Genomic DNA, 22,289 nt, shown 5'->3' with positions numbered 1-22,289 from the left:
CAGTGTGTTAAGAGATAAGTCTGACCTCCAAGGCCATCTGAACCAATTTTTTATACAGTGAAAGGATTTATGGGTCACAAACAATTCTTGACAGCCATCCATCCACTGTCTCCCTTAAAAAAAAAAATCAATACCACAATTTTTTCAGTAATCTTTTTCCATTGCCCAACTGCTGTTGCAGATGATGGAAAGTTTTATACAGTCATACCTCGGGTTACAGCCGCTTCAGGTTGCATTTTTTTGGGTTACGGACCGCCGAAACCCGGAAGTACCAGAACGGGTTACTTCCGGGTTTCGGCAGTCGCGCATGCGCAAAAGCACTAAATCACGCTTTGTGCATGCGCAGAAGCGCCGAATCGCAACCCGTGCATGCGCAGACGCACTGCTGCAGGTTGCGAACGCTGCGAGTTGCGAACATGCATCCCGCACGGATCACGTACGCAACCCGAGCGTCTACTGTATCTACCATCCCATCAACAATATTACAGCTCTCACCTGGAAGTTGCTTGAAACACCCTTCAAATGGTGGCTGTTCCACACAACTAGCTAGGTCATGCAGATTGCTGCAATTGCATTAAGAGTCTTCATGCCAGCACCAGCAGCTGCCAAGGATGTTGTTCAGCTCAGGCACTGCAAACTGTCCATTGTCCAATACAACAGTAGCAATCCCAATTACAGAATAACAATAACATAGGTGGGGCACCCTGTTTAAATAGTGTGTGTGTGTGTGTGTGTGTGTGTGTGTGTGTGTGTGTTGAAAAGTTATTTATGCTGGAAGAAACAGGAAAGAGGGTTGAAATGTTGGGACCTTGGTTGGGGCAGAGAGGATCTCGGGCAGAAAGGGATGCTAGATTTTCCCTGTGACCTTCCTGTGGAGCAGGAAGCCTCAGTGAAGGCTGGAGGAGAATTTGGTCACCCCAGGGGGAGGCTAAACAAGAGATGGTAGTGTCTGAACCAGAGTTGGAATAGAAGGATGCAGTCTCGTCATCTAGAAGCAGGTTCCACCTTCACAGATGGAACCAAACCCCCCACACATACTGTTGGGATATGTTGGGATACTGCCAGGGAGACAAAGTCCATCATGGCCCCACGTCTCCCCCGGTGCGTCCATCGATCTCCCGTAGACACGCAGTATCAGCAATTAGCGACACGAGCTCCAGAAAATAGCTTGCCACATTCCAGGGCTGGTGCACGCTCTTATCAGCAGATAATGCACAGCAGAAGTTGCACGCAGGAGAGCATTATTTACAAGTTTTATTCAGCGTTGATCAGAACAAAGAAAAGCATGACTGCCTGCTTCAGTGTCTCCAGACACAGAGAGAAACGAAAGCAATAGGAAACATAAACATTGGGGGAAATTTAGAGAGTATTTGAAAACTGTATGTGAGGAGAATACAACGCTAGTGTGCTTTAAAGAAGCTTTGTGAAAACTAAGGAATATCGCAAGAATGTAAATGAGGATACAAAATTTTTATTTAAAGGCGATATTATAATTAAGAAATGTGTAAATAGGAGAATAACTTTGGATGACTGTCAGAGGAGTTGAGGGAGGTTCAACAAATTAAAATATGTGATGTGGAAAATTGAATGATTGAAGATTTTATGGAAAATTTAATAACAAACATTATAAAAAAAGGAAACATAAACATCCTGTGAACAGGAAATGCGCAGACTCTGTGTCTCACAGAGCCTGCTCCCTTTTAAGGTGGAATGGAAATATCCTAACACATACACCCCACAGAGTGTGCACTTCCAATCTTAGCATTCCCACAAGTCCCACAAGTGAGCGCACCATGCCTCATTTTTTAAAAGCTTGGCAGGAAGAGCAGGGAAGCTTGTTGGGACATCTTTGCCATTTCCATCCAGTTCTGAACTTCTTGCCTTGCTCCTAAAGTCCAGAATCATGACTCCTGGACACTGTGCCTGCTGCCAATACTGGAGTGTCAGTTGTATGAATAAAGATCTTTTTCTTCCTTACAAGTAGGAGCTTGTGTGTGTGTGTGTGTGTGTGTGTGTACGCATGTGCGCTGGGTGGGACCAGGGGCAAGCAATGAAAACAATACTGTATGGAAGCAAAAAAGGGTGATTCTTTTTTGGATATTCTTAAAACATAACCGTGTCAAATGAAATATTTTGTTGCTTTTGATCTGTTGAGCTATCTTCCTCTGAAGTTGGGGAGGGGGAGAGAAAATGATTTTCACTAAAAGGCTTTATCGCTTTCCACAGACAACAACCTCTGCTATATTTATAAACCACTCTTAGAAACCAGGATTACAACCATGGCCATTTTTGCCTATATAGATGTGACTTGCCAATTAGATGCTTGAAACTGAGGGGGCCAAGCTTTTCTCACAGCAGACCCACTGAACTTAATGACCCAAAGTTAGTCATATTCATTTATTTCAATGGGTCTACTCTGAATATGATTAACACTGGCTACGCCCCTGAAATTCTATACATGCTTACTTGGCAGTAAGTCCCCCTGAACTTAATAGGACTTACTTCTGAGCAGAAATATATAGAACATACTCTGAAAGCACAATTCTATCAGAAACCAATTTAATAGTACAGTCTGTAATGTCAGGCATGTGCTAGAGTAAATTTAGAGTTGTGAGGACTTGCAAGGATTCATGGCACTATTAATGAAGCTTTCGGCTTAGTGACTATTACTATATGTCACCTGCAAGCAAACAGATGTCACCAAACTAAAGTATTGAGGTTCATTAATAATCTCTTTTAATGTATTAAATAAATTTGTATACTGTATTATGAAATCTCAATATCAATTACTTTTTTCTGATATTGAAAGAAATATGAGATGACTTACAATTTGGCTGGGGAGGCTCAGCCAGATGGGCGGGGTATAAATGGTGAATTATTATATTATATAATTTAAGAAACACAGGCTGCCACATAGCAGCTCAGTTCATGTGTTACATTTCTAGTCTAACAAACCATGGTTTGCTGCAGTGAGAATGTGCAATAAGCGCAAGTGGTTCCTTCTCCTTCCTGCCTTACTCCTCTCAAGCACCCAACTGCAGAGAGACTCCCTGGATTGCTAAACGAGTTTCTCCTAACGTCTTACTTAGGAACTGTTGTTTAAGAGCACTCCACAAACTATGACTGCAAAATACAATTTTATTCTAGTTTACAATCCTGGTTTGTAGAGAGTGCTTCAACCAGTTTCCCGGTGTGAAGCCTTAGTGTGAATCATTGCAATGTTACAATTTACAGTTGCAGAAGTGAAGTGCCAGTGTCCAACTCTCATCCAGGAATCAGTTGATCTGTAATTTTATATGCCTACTGGTTTAGTCTTAAGCGCACATCAGTGACCCTGAGCATTAATAAAAGCGCTCTCTCTCTCTCTCTCTCTCTCTCTCTCTCTCTCTCTGTGTGTGTGTGTCCCCAAGGTGTTAGCTCCAAGTGCTTATAAATCCTGAATTAGGATACCTCAGAAATAGGGCCCTTGCATAGAGATAAACTTCTTACTTGCACTTGTTTTTAAATGCTTAAGGTAAACACAAACCAACTTTTCAAGCTTCACTGCCCAACTGAGAGAGCTACAAATGGGTTGGGGTTTTTTTGCATTCTGTTTAGATCATAAGATTCATGATAAAATAATAGTGTCTGAAATTAAGTAGGTATTGTTTGTGTCCATAGATATTTAGATATTGATGCTGGAATATCAGGATCTTAGTCAACAACCTGGTTGCCATGTTTCAGGTTTAAACATGATTTTCTACAATAGTAGCCTTAAATGAGAAAAACTCTAGTGAAGAGGAAATAATCTCATATTGGTAAAAAGAATAAGCTGAGCTGTAGGGGTTTACAACACAATGCTTTTTGGAAGCTAAGGATGACTGTTTGACATTTCATTTTCTAAGAAGTCTAAACAACCACAATAAATTTACAAATGTAGGCATGCCATACTGTTAAATTTCATTTCACGCTCAGTAAGCAAACATTACCAAACTGCCGTCCTCAGTCTTTTTAGCTAGAAATCTTGTAGCCAATAAAGTGTTGACCTTGAAATATTTCACAGATGGATAAATTGGCTTAGTTTGCTAGCCACTCTTTTAGAGAATATGTTGGCCAGCAAGGTAAGATTGTGCTTACTATTGCAGTATCACATGATAGTGGTCAAAGCCTAACTTAACCACCCATACCAATCAAACATACACATCATATGGCTGTACTGAGCACTGAATCAGATCAGGAAATATGTGTTTCCTAAGAGCTTTTAATACTTACTTTATCATAATAGAGAAGCATTTACATTTCTACAGCCAAAGAACACACGTAGTAGCTTTATAGGAAAGGATCATTAACTACTGCAAGTCCCTGTTCATCAGTTTTTGCTTTGAGTGCATCTACACATCAAAAAGAAAAATGCCCTTGTCTTATTTACTCAAGGGATGTTTATGCTATCTTAGCAAAGCAGTAATTCATTTGAAATATTGCACCACAGTAGCAGTGCAAATTTGGAAAACAAATATAGAAGATGGAGCCATTTGCTTATTTGCATTACTCAATAACTGAGTTTATCAATATGATCCATTTATATTTTTATTTCCTCACTATTATTATAACACCATTCAGTCATACAAATACTTGTATATTATCAACATACACATAGACAAAATAAACAACTAAATACAGTATTAAAAAAAACTTTTAGTTGGATATGTTGCAATACTGTAAAATATAATTTAAGAAATTTATATTCTCCCTTTCAAAAAAAAATTAAAAATCTTCAGGGTGAACATAGAAAGCTGCTGGTCCATCTGGTTTAGAACTGTCCTATCTGAACATGGGAATTTATGCAGTAGAAGGGGGGTGGGCTGCGTGGAGCCCAAACAATGATGCAGATTTGGGTGATTTGGGAGTCTCTCTCTCCCTCCCAAACATGATATCAATAAACACCCGACTCAAATCAAGGCCTTCACAAAGCCTCATGCCATTTCTGTCATTTTATGCGTCTCTTGGTGTCCCCCTCCTCCATTTCTTTCTCTAGTCCATGGGCTTTGCACGAAATGAAGCTGACCAATATATTGCCTGAGGAGCATTGAAAAGTTCTTTATTGTTGTTTGTTAAAACACAGTACTGGAGATTTTTAGAAAGCTTCATTTTAAAAATAAATAAATCATACATTGCTCTTTCAACAACACCAGAACTGTTCAGGCAACATTTTGAAAACCTATCAGAGGACATAAGGACCCAAAAGGAAAGAATCAGTGTGAAGATAAAATTATTATTTTTTAAATTCACAAGAAGGAACACAAACCACTTGGCAACCTCCTAATTATTTAAGGTAAGAAAGAGCAAGAGGCAACCCTCTTGAGGGAAATGAGTATGTCTTACTGCCTTCACGCAAAGCCCATGGACTAATTTGTCTGCAATTTGGCAGACTTAAATCAATTGTCTCATGGGGCTCTTGTGCCTATAAATTTCATCCACTTTGGCCCAAAAAACAATGTTGTCATTCCTAGAGCTTGGAAAGATATTCTTTCATTTCACATTTTAAAGCAAGCTTACCCAATTCACACTTCCTGAATCAAAACACAAAGCAAACCTCAAATATCATTTGAAATTTGCATTCTCTGAATTTTTAATACTGTCCTCCAACCAAAAAATTAATACTAAAAAAACATATACATTAGGGGAAAGTTCATGGGGAAGTGTGTATATTTGTAAACATAATGTTAAAAAATGCATTACATTAGATAAAATTGCTTTCAAAAGTGTATTAGCAAAAATGCACATGAAATACATGTTGACTTTAAAAAATGCAAAATGAGGCAGAAATAGAACATAACTTTTCTGAAGGAAGAGAAATATTAGACGTCCTTTAGGCCAATTACTAGTATTCCAAGCTCAGTTTTGCAGTGACTTGCATTCAAAGTGTGTAATACTTGCATTTACTGTTTCCCTGGACTTAATGATCCATTGTTAACAACATCAGAGAATCCATGTCCTAAAAAAAAGTCACCCATTCAGCACCCCAAAATTATTTTCAAAAGTGCATTGATTGGCCCAGGAAACTATCTTCTGATTCATATATCAGAGTGGACTGCTTGAATTTAAAAGAGTTACGCTTAATGAATGTTTTTATGTAGCTACACTTGCCAAATAATTTTTCCCTGAAGAAGAACTTTACAGCTTGAAACGTGCTCAGATATTGAATGCTTAACTTGGTTCAATAAATCTTCATGCACCTTCTACAATTTTATGTGCAACAATATTTAAGGCTAGTCACAAATATGCATCTTGAACTGAAGAGGGGAATGAAAACCAATTTGGTATGTGTTTGATTTGGCATAGGAAAGTATCTGGAAGGGAAATGATTAAGCACACATCACTTTTGTGCTTAAAATCACACACCACACCCTACTAGAACTGTTAGCAACAATAGCATTTGGCTCTGTTGGCTGCATTTAGTGTGTAAAGGTAAAGGGACCCCTGACCATTAGGTCCAGTCGTGGCCGACTCTGGGGTTGCGGTGCTCATCTCGCTTTATTGGCCGAGGGAGCCAGAGTACAGCTTCCGGGTCATGTGGCCAGCATGACTAAGCCGCTTCTGGCGAACCAGAGCAGCGCACGGAAATGCTGTTTACCTTCCCGCCGGAGTGGTACCTATTTATCTACTTGCACTTTGACGTGCTTTTGAACTGCTAGGTTGGCAGGAGCAGGGACCAAGCAACAGGAGCTCACCCCATCACAGGGATTCCAACCACCGACCTTCTGATTGGCAAGTCCTAGGCTCTGTGGTTTAACCCATAGTTTTCCCTTAAAGAGTTGCTCCGGCTAATATAACCCCTGCTTCTTTTTGGTCTGCCTGTCCCTATCTTAGGCGGTGTATACACCATGCATTTTAAAGCACCCGAACCCCAATGAAAGAAACCTGGGAACTGCACTTTGTTAAGGGTGCTGGGAACTGCAGCTCTGTGAGAGGTAAATTAAAGTTCCTAGGATACTTGGGGGTGAAAAATGTGTTTTTCTATAGCTGACAATATGAGAGATAATGTTATCCCAAATACTTCTGAGAAATTAACAATTTGATGTCTCTCTAGCTTTAATGATTACTACTGCTACAACAACAACTATTGCCAGTTCCAATGCTTACAGCCTCTGGTAGTGTTAGAGACTTCAGAATACAGACCAGAATGGAAAAATCCAGGCAGCAATATTTTAATTACAAAAGTTTTATTGACTTTGGTTTATTTGTCAGACAAGCAAAGCAAAGGGGTGCATTCAGCTGCCAAAATGAGAGAAAATGCCCCCGAACACCAGGGGCAAACAGTTTTTATCCCCTTAGGCAAAACAATGGTTCAACCCTTGACCCAGCCCTCAAACATTCCCCTTTATGCATATTCATTGAAGCTCAACCAATTAAATAATTGATGTTGGTCTTTCGGTTCCAAACTGCATTATACACTAGGTGGCGCTGCGAGTTTAAAATCTTTCTGACCCCTTTTACTGGTTCCAGTAAATGCTCCTTGACCCCCTCCTCTTTTGTGGTTTTAACAGGTTGCTCGGCTTAGAACCTTGTGGTGGGCTAGACATCCTGGGCAAACGAACAGTTTCTCAGAACAGCTCCAAAATCCCCTGACCGCATCCTCTTGCAAACTCGCTGTGTTGCAAAAATATTGTTTTTGCAAGCAGGGGCAAGCAGGGGAGAGAGAAATGTCTTTTTTAGCTTTCAGCTTATTCCAAAGTGGACCCAGGTGGACCCCTGGTCCTCACTCCTTCATTCCCCCCTTTCCATCATGAAAATGCCGACCGATTATGGTTCTGCATTTTCATTTTGATGGACCTATAGGTACCACATCATAGAGAGCCAGGGCATGCGTACATGTAGCTGCATTGACCAATGCTCGGTTGTGAATGGCGGAACGGTTAAGTGGCAGTGGGAGGAGTGGTAGTCCACTCGTGGCATCTGTTGGGGTGACTTATTGGCAGAATGGGTTACCACTTCAGCCACTTGTAAACACCTAGTGTAGGGGTTATGGACACCCCACTCAGTCATTAGACAGGAAAAGTTGGCAGGGGAGACCAGGGAACTCTTTCCCGCTTTGGCCAATGCCAGCAAAAATACAGGAGTATCCAAAGAAGTAGGGCAGTACATACCACGCCAACCCCAATATTTCCATAGTTCCTCCCACCAATACTCGGGGGCCATTCCTAATGTTCTTTTACTGCTGAAGGGCCCACTGATATTCGTATTCAATTATTCGCTGGGCCTCAGGGGTGACTCTCCACCTTTTTGCTGAGGCACCCACTATATGGAGCAATTTCCCTATAATCCCTTGTGGGTGGACTGGGCCCTCGTGTTGTCTCCTCAAGAGATTATACCCAAAAGGGGCTTCCCCCTCTTCATATATCAGCATGCACCCACAAGAATATATCCACCCCTGCAACGGCCTGACACACGGGGTGACTATATCAAGGGGTTCTGGTCCCAATACCAAAAGTCCTAGTGGTGCCTCTAAATTTGCTGGAGAGCAAGTTTCTACGTTGGGGACCCTGCCCGCGGGCACCCCTCCCATCCAATTCTTCCGGAACTAGGTGCCCTGTCTGTCTACTGGGCGGCAACTCTTATGCAGCCACAAGAATACCCTGCCACATTCAAGGGTATTAGGTGTGGAGTTACCAGGCCCAGTAGTTCAGGTAGTATTCTGGGATTTTGGGAGGCTTGAGCCACCACGACAACCACAGGTGGGGCTGCAGAACTTACAGGCACCTGTTCAGTAATTTTAATGTGCACCTGATTATCAAATGGGGTTGGTACAGTGCTCTACCCTGCAACCAGCAGGCTATTCTCCCACAACCACAAGAGCGGTCTAGAACTCGATAGATTTCGACCAATCCTGCAGCTCCCCGGAGGAGCCACATCCAAGTGCGCTGGGCAATGCAGTGAATAAAGAGCCACAGTGGGAGAGTGGGATGCTGTACTGCGGCCAATAGGGTTGGTATGGTTCGGTAGGGTCAGGGCAATAAGACATAGAGCAAGTCAATAAAGAAAATAAGAGAGAAAAGAGAAAGTCTTTGTAACTGTCCTTGTGATGATTAGTCGCAGGATCTCGTTGCCCGTGGCCTAACGCTTTTTCCCTGGTAGCGTCAGACACAAGGTGATGATCAACTTCAGAGGGTCAGCAGGATTTCTCTTGCAAGTCCAGACACCCTTCTTCAGATGCGTGTGATGTACCCAGGGGATCACCTCGACTACTTTCACTGCAGTTGGGGATGAGGGGGTCGCCAGATGCTGTCACCCAGAGGAACTGGTGAACCGGCTCAGCGAGACTGCCGCGGGACTGCAGGTGTACGCTCGAGGGAATACCTGGAAAGGAAGCAAACACACACAACAAACACAGGGATTGCACTTGTTCTTGGGTGATGTGATCTCCCATCTGCCCCAAACTGGCGGGGATGTCTCGGACGAAAGGGGTTGGCCTGCCATATAGAAGTTCAAAGGGTGATAGTCTCAGTCTCTTGGTTGGCGCACAGGGCACATTTTGGGATATAGCAGCAGTTAGTTATAGCAGCAGTTAGTTGAGATAGAATATTCTCCCAAGGTGTGCTTTTGAACAGCTGGGCCTCCCAAATGGGTGGACTCGTGGTAATTCTTTACAATTGTGCTGGCCAGATGTTGGGGCACAAAAACACGGCTGTCTGGTCCTTCCTGGAGCGTTGCTCCTTCTTGGCTGGTCCACTGCTGTTCATCAAGGGTGTAACGTGGTTCCACATCATCTGGAGTGAGTTCTGGGATCATTCTTTTGGCATAGCAGGCATTTCCTGGAAATCTGGGCCGCCAGTTGATAAAGGTTGGCTATATAGACATACTTCTCCAGCTGCTTGGTTGTGGCATCTGGCCTCATGTGGGTGGATACATAGTATCTGGTTTGTCAGCAGTGCTTAAGATCCCTTCTGGGACCACTGTTCCAATAACTGAGGCGGGGCCGGTTCCCGGGCTGCTTCCTTGGCCACTCTGTCTGCCAATCGATTTCCTCTGGCCACTTCTCCTGGTCCAGTCTTGTGTCCATAACCTCAATGCAATCGTGCGTCTGCTCCTCACCTTCTCCTACCGGCAACAGGGTAGCTGGGTTGAGGGCGGTGGTGACCACTGGTGGAGGTTTCAGAGCTGCCTCACAAGCTGCATTATCTGCTTTCCGGTTGCCTCTAGTGACCATGTCCCAACCTCTATCATGGCCTTTGCAGTGCATTACAGCAATCTCTTTGGGGGCCCATACAGTTTCTAGTAACGTCTCAACTTCTGGAACGTATTTCAGAGCTTTCCAGTGGGCTCCACTCAAGCCCCGCTCTTTCCATAGGGCGCCATGCGCATGCAGGGTTAAGAAGGCATATTTAGAATCAATATAGATGTTAGCCTTGCATCCAGCTGCCAATTGCATGGCAATGCCTTTCGCTGTTGGACTTCACCTCAGAGGACAAATAACTCTTGGAGACTTTGGCCTCCTCAGAACTCTTGGAATGGCTTGCCTGGCCTGCACCCCCACTTTTGGGTGCTCCATTGCCTGAGGAACAGCTTGCAACTGCCTTTTCAGCCTTTCTCCAACACACAGTGCATCACACAGATGCGTTGAACCGTAGAAACAACTTCCCAAAGCAGCCTCAGCCCCCTCTGGGCTTGGTACTCAGCCCCCTCTGGGCTTGGTACTCTTTCTGGGCATCCTCTAGGCCCCTCTGGTTTGGCTTCCACTGCAGCCTGACATGCCGTCTTCAATCCCTGCCACGCAACGCAGGGCTTCTCTAGAGCATCAGCCACGTCTCCTTCACAAGCCTCCACTGCGCCTGTAAACTTCTTAATGGGCTGGGCAAAGCCTGTTTCAGCCTGTGTACTTTCCCATAGTTGCTTTTCTGCCAGCCAGTAATACATGCGTTTTGACCAGGCTTCCCAATTGGCTCCATGCAGCCTTTCACAGGGGTAATTCTTATGGCCTTGCTGTTGCTGAACAGGCATCTTCCTCCCCCTTGGCCGCGGGTCTCTGAATGGCTACGGCGGACCCCTCGGGTCCCTGGCCTGTGAGCCATTGCTGTGCCTAACACTGCTGCCTTTTCTTTCCTCCACTGCTTTTTCTCCCTCTTCTCAGCCTCTCCTCTTTGTTCAAACACCTTCTGGGCGATGGCCATGATCTGAAATCTGGACATGCCCTGGAACCCAGGCTGTTTTTGGATTTTGGTTCTAATGTCCTTTGCACATTGTCCTATGAGGGAGGCATTTACCATTAACTCATGTGCAGGGAGTTCAAAGTCAAAGGGGGTCCAAATTCTGTATGCCTCCATCAGGCGTTCCAAGAAATTCTAAAGCCTGTGTATTAATTCTCCTTAATTTTGAATTGATCAGTCTTATATTTCTTCAGCCAGGGGGGTGGGGGGGTTTCTCTATTATCACGTGAACCTCTAGAACTTCATCCATGTTCACAAACTCATGCAAGTTAAATGGAGAAAGTTCTTCTTCCTCTTTTAGTTTTATGCAGTTTTTTGTGTTGTTTTTTTTTTAACTTCTAGTAGTTCTCCCAGCAGACACCTGACCTTGGCTGGTCACACCCTGTGGTCAGTTTCAGGTGTCCGGCTTGTTTTTTGTTTTTTTTTTAATTATCTGTTCCCTCATCCTTTTTCTGTGGCAACTAACTTGTCAACTGTGGTGGCCACAAAGATGCAGGTCTTCTCTTGAGGTTTCTCTGCCTGAGTCTCAAACCAGGGGTCTGCTGCAGTGTTCTCTGAGACACACCTGAGCACTGAGCCATCCAGCTGGTGCCTGGTTAAGGACACCAATTAAATTGCCCTCCCTGTCTCACCTATAACTGCTATAGGTCTAAAACCATTTCGTATTTCCTAGCCATAGACCACCTCTCACTGGTCATCAGAGAAGCTAGGGCACTACTGGTGGTTTCCCTGATGTGTTCCAAACTGCCGCTGGTCACATAGATACCCAGCTCTTCCCTAACTAAGTTCTGGGATTTAGCTTGCCCTCCCTGGTCAAGCTGTACTTACTATAGGGATCAAAACTGTTGGAGGTCTGCAAGGCTCATGTGCTTCCCAGTTCAGTGATGGGCTTTGGAGAAACTAGGAGGCTTGCCTTACTATCAAACTTACAGCTCAGCAGAGAACCCTCCAGCTCTGCCTGGCTGAACTCTTGCCTTCATTGAGGTCCAGAGATCTGAAAGCTTTGTATGCACTCTGGTTCTGTATACTAACTTGGATAACCTAAGGGATCTCTGGAGCGATCCCCTCCATCGCTCCCAAATCTGAATCTGAGTCTGAAACTCTTCTCTAAGTAACTACTCAGCCTCAAAAGATATTCCTTGTTGCCCTGTCCCAGCTAGGGCCCCTATGTTTCTTCCCAGTTCAATGCTGTGTCCAGTCCAGTTCACACAGAGTGTGTAAGCGTTCTGGCGTCATCACAACACCATAGTCTCCGCTGAATCCTTTCTTGAAATTGTTCAGCATGCACTTTAGGGGAGTTATTAGACCTTTTGAGCCACTCCCTCCCATATTTAATATGGCCCTTGTGCAGCGTCCCCAAACACCAAACACACACACATGCACTTCCCAATTTTCCTCGCCCAGTCGAACTCGCGCTGCTGGGAAGCGGAGTACTTATTGGTTCTACCCCAGGGGAATACCCTAAAATTACACACACACACGCACCAAGTGCCTCTTTCACTGGACGCTGTACCACACACACTAGCCTCCCGGTTCCCCCCCCTTTTCCTTTTTGCCTTCCTTTAAATCCTTAAGCGTGGGTGGGTATCAGGGGCCAATCCTTCCCTTACTGCCACCAAACACGCTTGGGCATGTGATCAGGATGCCCCTTCCCCTTTTTAATTACAAGGGGGTCTCTGTCTTCCTCTGTCCCCAGGGCCCTTTGTCATGTACTCACCAGCCGGCTGGACTCTGCCCTGTCCTGTCAACCTCGGTCCTTCAATCCATTGCCTTCTCTTCCAGGATCCAGCAGAAGGGTCAAATTGGCTTCGCCCTCCTCCGAAGAAAAGCCTCGGTGGCGCCAGGATAAGCGGCCTATTGGCCCTTCCCCTGTGTCCTGCCTAGAAAAGGACAAGGGAGCTGCCTTCTGGTCTTTTTGAGGACTTAAGGTCCCTATCCGAGTCACGCAAGCACCAGAAATGTTAGAGACTTCAGAATACAGACCAGAATGGAAAAATCCAGGCAGCAATATTTTAATTACAAAAGTTTTATTGACTTTGGTTTATTTGTCAGACAAGCAAAGCAAAGGGGTGCATTCAGCTGCCAAAATGAGAGAAAATGCCCCCGAACACCAGGGGCAAACAGTTTTTATCCCCTTAGGCAAAACAATGGTTCAACCCTTGACCCAGCCCTCAAACATTCCCCTTTATGCATATTCATTGAAGCTCAACCAATTAAATAATTGATGTTGGTCTTTCGGTTCCAAACTGCATTATACACTAGGTGGCGCTGCGAGTTTAAAATCTTTCTGACCCCTTTTACTGGTTCCAGTAAATGCTCCTTGACCCCCTCCTCTTTTGTGGTTTTAACAGGTTGCTCGGCTTAGAACCTTGTGGTGGGCTAGACATCCTGGGCAAACGAACAGTTTCTCAGAACAGCTCCAAAATCCCCTGACCGCATCCTCTTGCAAACTCGCTGTGTTGCAAAAATATTGTTTTTGCAAGCAGGGGCAAGCAGGGGAGAGAGAAATGTCTTTTTTAGCTTTCAGCTTATTCCAAAGTGGACCCAGGTGGACCCCTGGTCCTCACTCCTTCAGTAGAAGTTTTGTTTAAGCTGGATCATTCTCTGCCCCCAGCATGATGCCATCCAGGGAGCACGTCTTTCCCCCTATACACTGCAAAGATTGAGAAAACCTCAATGGCTATTTGCCACTGGTCACTCATCCACCCAGGCAGGTTGGCAAATGGTAATGGGGAAAGAAGAAGAGGAGTTTGGATTTGATATCCCTCTTTATCACTACCCGAAGGAGTCTCAAAGTGGCTAACATTCTCCTTTCCCTTCCTCCCCCACAACAAACACTTTGTGAGGTGAGTGGGGCTGAGAGACTTCAGAGAAGTGTGACTGGCCCAAGGTCACCCAGCAGCTGCATGTGGAGGAGCGGAGACGCGAACCCGGTTTCCCAGATTACGAGACTACCGCTCTTAACCACTACACCACACTGGCTCTGGAGGGAGCTGGAGGGAGCAGAGGGGAAGCAGCTGCTGCTTTTGTTCCCCATTTTTGCAGAGGCAAGTGAAAAACAGAGGCAAGGAACAGGATAAGACCATTTTCTGGGGCTTCCCATGGGAATCTGTTGCCCACTGGAGTAGATGGGCTAGTGGCCTGATCCAGCAGGGAAAACACCTACCTGCCCTTTTGCCTCTATGAGATGGAGGCAGCTGTTATTCAATGCCTAATGGACATCACCCTGACCGTGAACTAACTTCGATTTTCAAGTATAGCCAAAACTGATTTGTTAAGTGATGCCTCATGTAAAAAATAAAATTAAAAAATGGTGCTGAATTAACAGCCAATTGGTGTAGCCAAGCACCACAAACAGACGTGCAGAACGGAGACTTTTGAAGAGCTTAGAGGAAACATTTTAGCACCCAAAGACTATACTTCTCACATGAAAAAAATGTTTTACAGAATATTCAGTACAGCCTTTACAAATCAGTTATCACCATGAGTAAGAAGGAAGAAAAAAATCAACATAGGTCTAGGTTTTACAGGCTATCTTCCCCTTTCCCCAGAGGCCTAAATATAAATAAGACGGGTTGAATTAAATCCATTTATTAAAATTTATATACCATCCTATAGGCTCCTAGCAGTCTACTTCTGTGACCATCTTTCCAGCTTGATAATTCTGTAATAGAACGCATTGAAATGATTATGTTTGCATTTTTTTTCCAGCAAACACATTAAGGAATGCAAATGTTATTGTCATTTTTTTGTGGTGGAGTAGGTACCATCTGTTTCAATAAAGTTGTTATGTTCTAATATATGTGGATTAGGCTTTTTTTTAAAAAAAACCAAAAAACAACCACCACCACCTTAAATTATATTTAAATGTATGCATCAATTATTTATGGATGGCCATGTGTTTTATTATGTGGCATATTAAGAGACCTTTTGGGAGAAGAGAAAGAATTATGAGTCAGATATTAAGTGAATCAAATACAGGCTTAAATTCAAATTATCTAGACAGCTAAGCAATATCTATGCACGTGTGTGTGTGTGTAGATAGACAGATGCCTTCAGGTGGAAAAGGAGAAAAAATTATCCAGTAGCAGTAGGCACTTGATAGCTAAGACCAGAAAGAGTATATGCAAAGCTCTAACTCCATGTCCTAGCACTTGTTAAACTAATATCAGCTTTAAGAAGAGATAGCAAAACCTATGTTTTTTAGTTCCCCTAACATTTTCTGTCTAAAGGTGGTTGTTAACTAAAAACCATAGATTTTGCTATGCCTTCTTTATAGCTCATGGTATCAATTTCAAGTTGAAACCATTATTTTTTTTAAAGAATAATGAAATATTTTAAAGTAATTCACTATATATTACTTTAGTCTAGTTAAAAAAAAAGTTTCTAGAAAAAACATTCCTCTAAGTCTGCTAAAAGCACATCATTAATTTTCAGTGCAATTCCAAAAACACAATTACCTTATGAACTTTGTGCTACAAAAAAAGCGCAACACTGCTTTAGAAACAACACCAATTCATTTGTTAATAATTAAACAAACTTACTAGTACAGTAAAAAATACTTTTCTGTTTTGTGCATGCATAATATCAGCTATGGAGGAGTGCATAGCTGTAGGCCAAGCGAGATATAGGGAGGAATTGCAGTGCTGGGTTTTCAAAAATGCACTTTTCACAAATAAGAGTGTGAGCTCTAATTTTTACAACAAATGAAGGGAAACCTTTCTTTCTGCCATTATCCTGCTGTGCTCTGTTGCTCCAGGCAATCCCTGCCCCAGTTAATCCCAGTTAACTGCAGTCTCTTTTCTCCCAATAAGCAGCTTCCTAAGGTGGGAGGGATTTATCGCAACTTAACTTTGCATCTTTTGATTTAAGTACTAGACCAGACTGCACTTTATACCTGAAGTGTGAACAAATAGGGTCTCAAAATTCTCAATCTAATTTTTAGGTAGAAGAATTGGTATGGGGCATTTTGCCAAATTTATTCAATTGGAGGAAGCACAGTTTGGGGGTGGTGTCCCCATTTGTAGTGGCAGTAGCACAGGTTACAGTGGTACCTTGGTTTTCGAATGTAATCCGTTTTGGAAGACCGTTCCGAGCTCTGAAACGTTTGAAAACCGAAAACTCAATAGCTGACAGCTCGGCCTCAGGATATTACAGTCAATAGAAGCAAAGTGGCATGTTCGACTTCTGAGGCGTGTTCAAAAACTGAAGCATTTACTTCTGGGTTTACGGCATTTGAAAACCGAAATGTTAGTCTATGGAGACATTCGAAAACCGATGTACCACTGTATTTCCTGTCCTAGAGACTTTTGTTTTGCTGCTGCTGCTACAGCAATTGTGTTTGAGGCCAACTACCAATTTGTATCCTTCATAATGCTCCAGATCAGGAATTGTTCTAGAGCATTGGGGTAGACAGGTGGGGTTGCAGCCAACACAGAAAGAAAACACTGATTGATTGATTGATTGATTGATCGATCAATATTTTGAGAAAATTCTGCAAAGTTGTTTTCCTTTTCCTTCTGGGGTGCTAAGAAAGGGCAGTGTCAGAAACTGTCTTAGAAACATTTTTTATACCAGTTTATAAGAAAATCCTGCATTTGAGAAAATTAAACGCAGATTGTTAGACAACGAATTTCAAGAACGTAGTAGCCAAATCAGAAACAGTGCAATGGCGATTTATCTCAAATTAACCCTGGATCAACGAAGGGCGTACATGCTATCGAGACTGAATGTGCTACCATCAGCAATACTACAGGGGAGATTCCAGCAAATACCACTCGCAGAGAGACCATGCTGCGGTGGACAGAATCATACAGAATCAGCTGCGCATGTTCTTTTGCACTGCCCCTTGTATCAGACAATTAAGTTCTTCATCAGTTGACTGTTAGCTGGGAATGGCAGTCAGATGAATGTAAGGCAGCTGTCCTAATGTTTACCCAGGATGGGGATAAGATGAAGATGGTAGCCAGGTTTCTGCAACACGCAGTGAGGATCCGTGAACGTTATATAACAGTATTTTAATTATTAGATCCATATTTTGCGGAGTAGTTTCACTGCACTGAACCTTTTGTTTTGGGATTTTGACTATATGCCAATAAAAGGTTTGAGATTGTAAAATTGAAACATTTTGTACACAAACTCGATCAGCACAGAAACAAGCACAGGCAACAAACATGGCTTCCCCATAATGTTTACTTTGGCCCTGAAAACTTTAAAGAAAATGGAACGAGTGGAAGTTGTTGAATAAAACTTGATGTTTGAACTGCTTCGCAGGTCATCCTCTGCTCCTCCAGAAACAGTATTCCCTGCTTTATTTTCATCTAATCAAATGCAATGTTGCTTATAAAAATTTTAAGCTAATGGTATAAAGAAATTCAAAGAACAATACAGCAGTCAGAAGTTCTTTTGTCAATAAATAAATGATGAGGATCACAATGTTTCGGTTTCAAGGGGAAACTAAAGATGACTAGAAGCAAAGAGATAAAAAACTCAAATTTATGCTCCATCATACATAAGGCTTTGCAAGTGTCCATACCTCCATGCTAGGTATTTACCATCCACACAAACAAAATGTATGTCCTCTGTGGCTAGCATGTATTCGTTTATTTTCTCCTTCCTGCTTCAACGCCCACTGCATCCACACAGCTTGATTTATGGAATGTGGAATGCAAAAGAAGGCTTCTGACTGATTTCCTCTCTATTAGACCAGTTCATTCCACTACTTTCTGTTAAAAAGTAGTTGCTCACACCAATCCAAGCGCCTTGTTCACATCCTCAAGTCACATCAACTGAAATTCATTCAACAAAGCAGGAATAGACCATGTTCTGGAATCTCTCGAAATTCAACCACTTTAACAGTAGAATCAAGGTAGTATCACCTATTGGTTGAAAGGCATTTTCTTATGGACAAAACATGACTTCCTTTGTTTCTTATGTGTCTTGGGAAATTGTATCTAATTGTTCAGGGTAGAAATCTACAACCAGACCAAGATTATTTATTATTTAACCACCAGAAGAGGGGCTACATGCCCTTCAAGTCTGGACCATGTGTAAGTGGAGCAAATGGACCACACATGGAATAACTCAAATCCATGCAACAGCTTTAATAGAGATTCACTTGCTTTCTTGGTTGGAACAAAACATAAAACTATAGATGAACTGAGCAGGGATAAAATATTTGTCTAAAACGTAAAATGCTTTCTTCCTGCATTCAAGAATCAGTTACAGTGGTCAGGATCCCAAAGTGTTGCACTGATTGGGGCTTCTCGGTTTCTCGCTCCTGACACCAATCTCTCAAATCCTTTTAAATCCGCCCTCAAATCTTTATCCTATGAAGCATGAAGGGATTATGTTAGAAGTAAAAAAACAAGCCACCGCCATGTGTACAGAAATGCTTTGTGTGTGCACACGGAGCACTTTGGATCTTGGACTTTGTGGTGCTCCTTTTCTTTCTCTCTTTTGCACTTAAGATTCCTTTCATATCACCCTATTGGTTCATACAAGGCTAATGAGAAAGCTGGGTATTGTCTCTCTCTGCAGAGGGCCTGGGGTAGGGGCTACAAATGTACGAACCCATTAACAAGATCAAAGTTCTGCTTGCACAGAACAATCACGGAAGACGAGACCCGAGCCGACAAAATCATGAGCTGGGTTGGAAGTCCAGGAGGCTTTTGCACGCATCCATCCATGCATGCAAGGGAAAAAGGAAGCTCAGAAATAAGAGTCAGTTGATTTGATTAGGAGATGCAGTGGATCATGCCTAGGCTCAAATATAGGAAATGAAATGTGTAAAGGCCAATACACTTCATAAAAACGCTGTAAATGAGCCTCAGTTGATACAATAGACAGAATTGGGTGAAGGAACTTTTGGACACTGGTTGTTAAGCATGGAAGGAAGGGACAGGACGTGTGTTGAGGAAAATAACCTGTGAAGAAATTACACTTATCTCAAAAAATATAAAAACAAAAAAGCCACTTCATAGTAACAGAGCAATCCCCAATTGAGAGAAATAATTCTATGTGCAGTAGGGTTCTAAGAGCTTTGTTGCACCCAGCACCAACAAAATTGGCTTTTTACTGAAAGAAGCATTCATTCTCCCTGCCCAGCATCCCTTCACATTTACATCATGAGCCATTATTGCTAGCCTATGTCAGGGGTGGGATGAAGGCTCCAGCCCATGGGCCAATCTTGGCCCACCAGGGGGTTCAATTTGGCCCTCCAAGGCAATTTCTCTAAAACCATGTGAATCTGTCAATCAGCTGTTGGACTAGGGCATGCAGCCAAAGCAGTAGCCCACTTCAGTCCTAGGGAACATGCTGACAATGGAGACTCTTTTTTCCGCTCTGCTGGCCAACTCTGACAAGTGGGTGGGACTGCCCATCTGTCATGTCATCAGATGACTGGCATGTGGCTGGCCCTTTCCACCCATCCTTGATGGTCATTGGAGTGGGGGGAAATAAATATCTATTCAAAAGTGCTGTGTATATATTTTGAACAAGTAGGTTAATTGAGTTTAAACTTAATTAAGTTTAATTGAAATTACTCTTTACTTTGAAGACTTCAGTAATATATGATTTTAATTATACACTAATATGAGATATTTATTTTTTTTTTTTGGAATAGAGCATAAAACATAAATAAATGTTAAAGAGTCTGTACTGATACAGCATTTATACTGTAAAGCAGAGTCAGTTTCAGGTCTTGGGCGCCCTACAGCAAAATGCCCCTCAAAATGCCCCTAAGCAGCAGGCTTACATGGTGGCAGAGGTTGGATCTGATAAGCTGTCAGCCACTTAAAGCTCCCACAGTGCCCTGAAGCAACACTACATTGTGCTCTCCAGGAAACTGTGGCAGAATGGCAGGCTGTTTTCTAGGCCTAGTTGCTGCCACCAGATCAGCTTACAGCTACCAGGGCAACAGGTAGTCAGGCATCAGCCCCAGTGGACCATGTCAGAGTTTAAGTATGGGGACATAGCTGCCCAGAGGCACTGTGTGTCATGTCAGGATTAACTGTTATCAGGATTAACTATTGAATAAAGGAAGTTGTAATAAATATCAACATGTTCCACAGAATAGGAATACATCAATGATTTTTTTTTAAAAAAACACCTCTTAACAATGTAGCTAATAATAATAATAATAATAATAATAATAATAATAATTAATAATAATAATAATATAAATCACAGAAGGCAAAAGTTGCATCCCGAAATAGAAATTTTGGCTACATTGGGGAAAATAAATAAATTTAGAATAAATGTAAAGAGAACATGGTCTTCAATAACTTTTTCTCAGTTAATCTTAAGAAGCATAGGCCCATTGCATATAACAGATGCTATCTACATGCACATTTTAAATAACCCCAGGGGGCTGTTTTTGCCTTTCTGTTTTAATTGTTCAACCAATTAAATTATAGAATTACTCCAGATTAATCTCTAATTAAGTCCAATGAGAAATAAGGGGAGATGCCGGGAGAAAGAGAGAGACTGTCCTTTAACAAAGGGGTTACATTTTGTGTACAGCAACTCAGCAAATGGCTGCCAGGGAAAGGTGTATGCAAAATAATGCTACTACATAATAGTTTTTGTGGAGGTTTTTTTACTTACTGCAAATATGGTGATTATTTCAATACGGTATAGATTTTTACACAAAGACAATACCAAAGTGATGCAGGAAAAAACCCAAAGCACAAGGATTTCCCCCTCCCCCAAAAAAAATTAATAAGGCAAAAGAAGTAACCATACAGAACAAATTTACTGTCAGTGAACCAGCCAGCAATTACCATAATCACATGGAGTATGTGAGGTTTATTTGCAGAAACCTACTCAGGGGAGCCAGGCCTAATAAGCACAGCAACTCTTCTCAGAAGGTCTTACCCCTGTGAAGCAGTTGCAGAGGCTGAAGAGCCCTTTCTTCTCACAGCTGCCTAAATCTCCTTCCCCCCTGGGTCCTTCTTAAGCAATCTGAGACTCTGCCAAAGTGCCTGTCTCTGCTCCTCTCTCTTCATACCTCTTCTGGTCCATGGAGAACGGGGGGAAGGGGAACCTGTCACAGCAGCAGGAGGAGACACCCTGGCTTCTTCACCAGCCTGACTCATCTATGCCTCTTGGTCTCCCTCCTCTCATGCTTCATTTTCTGATTCTGAACCTCCATTAGTCTAGAGAAAACCTTGACAATGAATAGCATCCTTATTTACCTAGTTAGATTTTCACCATCTTGCTCTGACAGGTTTCACATGCACTTACTACTTAGCCCTTGATTAATTGAGAGATTAACCTGCAATATAAATGATCTATTCTGCCTGTCGCTGGGCTGAATTCTTTGTTCAGATCTCTCTTGCATCATCAACCCTGTAAAACAGAAAATGTAATTCAAGTTTTTTTTTTTTTGGGGGGGGTGTTGTTGGATATACTTAATGGTGAAATGCAGTGGATGACAAACTCAGCACAAATGTCAGTAGCCGATTGTCAAGTTGCATTTTGTCAGCAACGACAAGTCATGTGCCCATGAGCCTGGGGTTAAATACATTGCTGCCAGTGTTCTCAACATTCCCGCTATCTCAGAAAGCAAGAGGCCAGGGTGAATTATTCATTTTGTCTCCTGCTCATACTATTGTATTGAAATTGACTACACTGCCATTTTATGGACCAAGACTACACCAGAATCTGAAATATATGGGATGCTGAACACCATAATTTTTATAAACAAAAAATAATACACCACTTCTTGAAGGGAGATCTTCGGGCACTCTGACTTTCCAATGACCTCTTAAAATTGCTTAAGTGTCCACTCCTCCTAAAGCAGAACGTTTAAGGGCATATCTTATACTGGAATACAAAAATGCAGATGTATTGTGTTGGTAATCAAAGGGCACATGACGTGTAAAAAAGAAAAGAAAAATGAAAGAACAAGTGAAAGATATCCAACACATAAAGTTTGCTGGTTCCTGATAAGCATTTGATCTGCAGCTATGTTGTTTTGTTACTTTCTCTGTAGACAGGTGGAGTCTAAAATTAAAGTTTGTACTGTGCTGTGCTAGGAAGGGATATCAACTAATTTGCATGTTTTGGAAGTCCATTTGCTAGACAAGACTCACTGGTAATCCA

At 42.5% G+C, this 22,289-nt stretch overlaps 1 protein-coding gene across 8 annotated transcripts in view; it reads right to left on the bottom strand.

Annotated features, from left to right (window-relative positions):
* Positions 1-22,289, bottom strand: part of GRIP1 (glutamate receptor interacting protein 1) — a 346,924-nt gene that overhangs the window by 250,681 nt on the left and 73,954 nt on the right. The gene's annotated exons all lie outside the window — the stretch shown is intronic.

Source organism: Podarcis bocagei (assembly GCF_964188305.1).
Source record: "Podarcis bocagei genome assembly, chromosome: 10".
Taxonomy (NCBI): Eukaryota; Metazoa; Chordata; class Lepidosauria; order Squamata; family Lacertidae; genus Podarcis; species Podarcis bocagei.
Note: the sequence above shows the minus strand (reverse complement) of the source record. Positions and strands in the feature narration are given on the sequence as shown.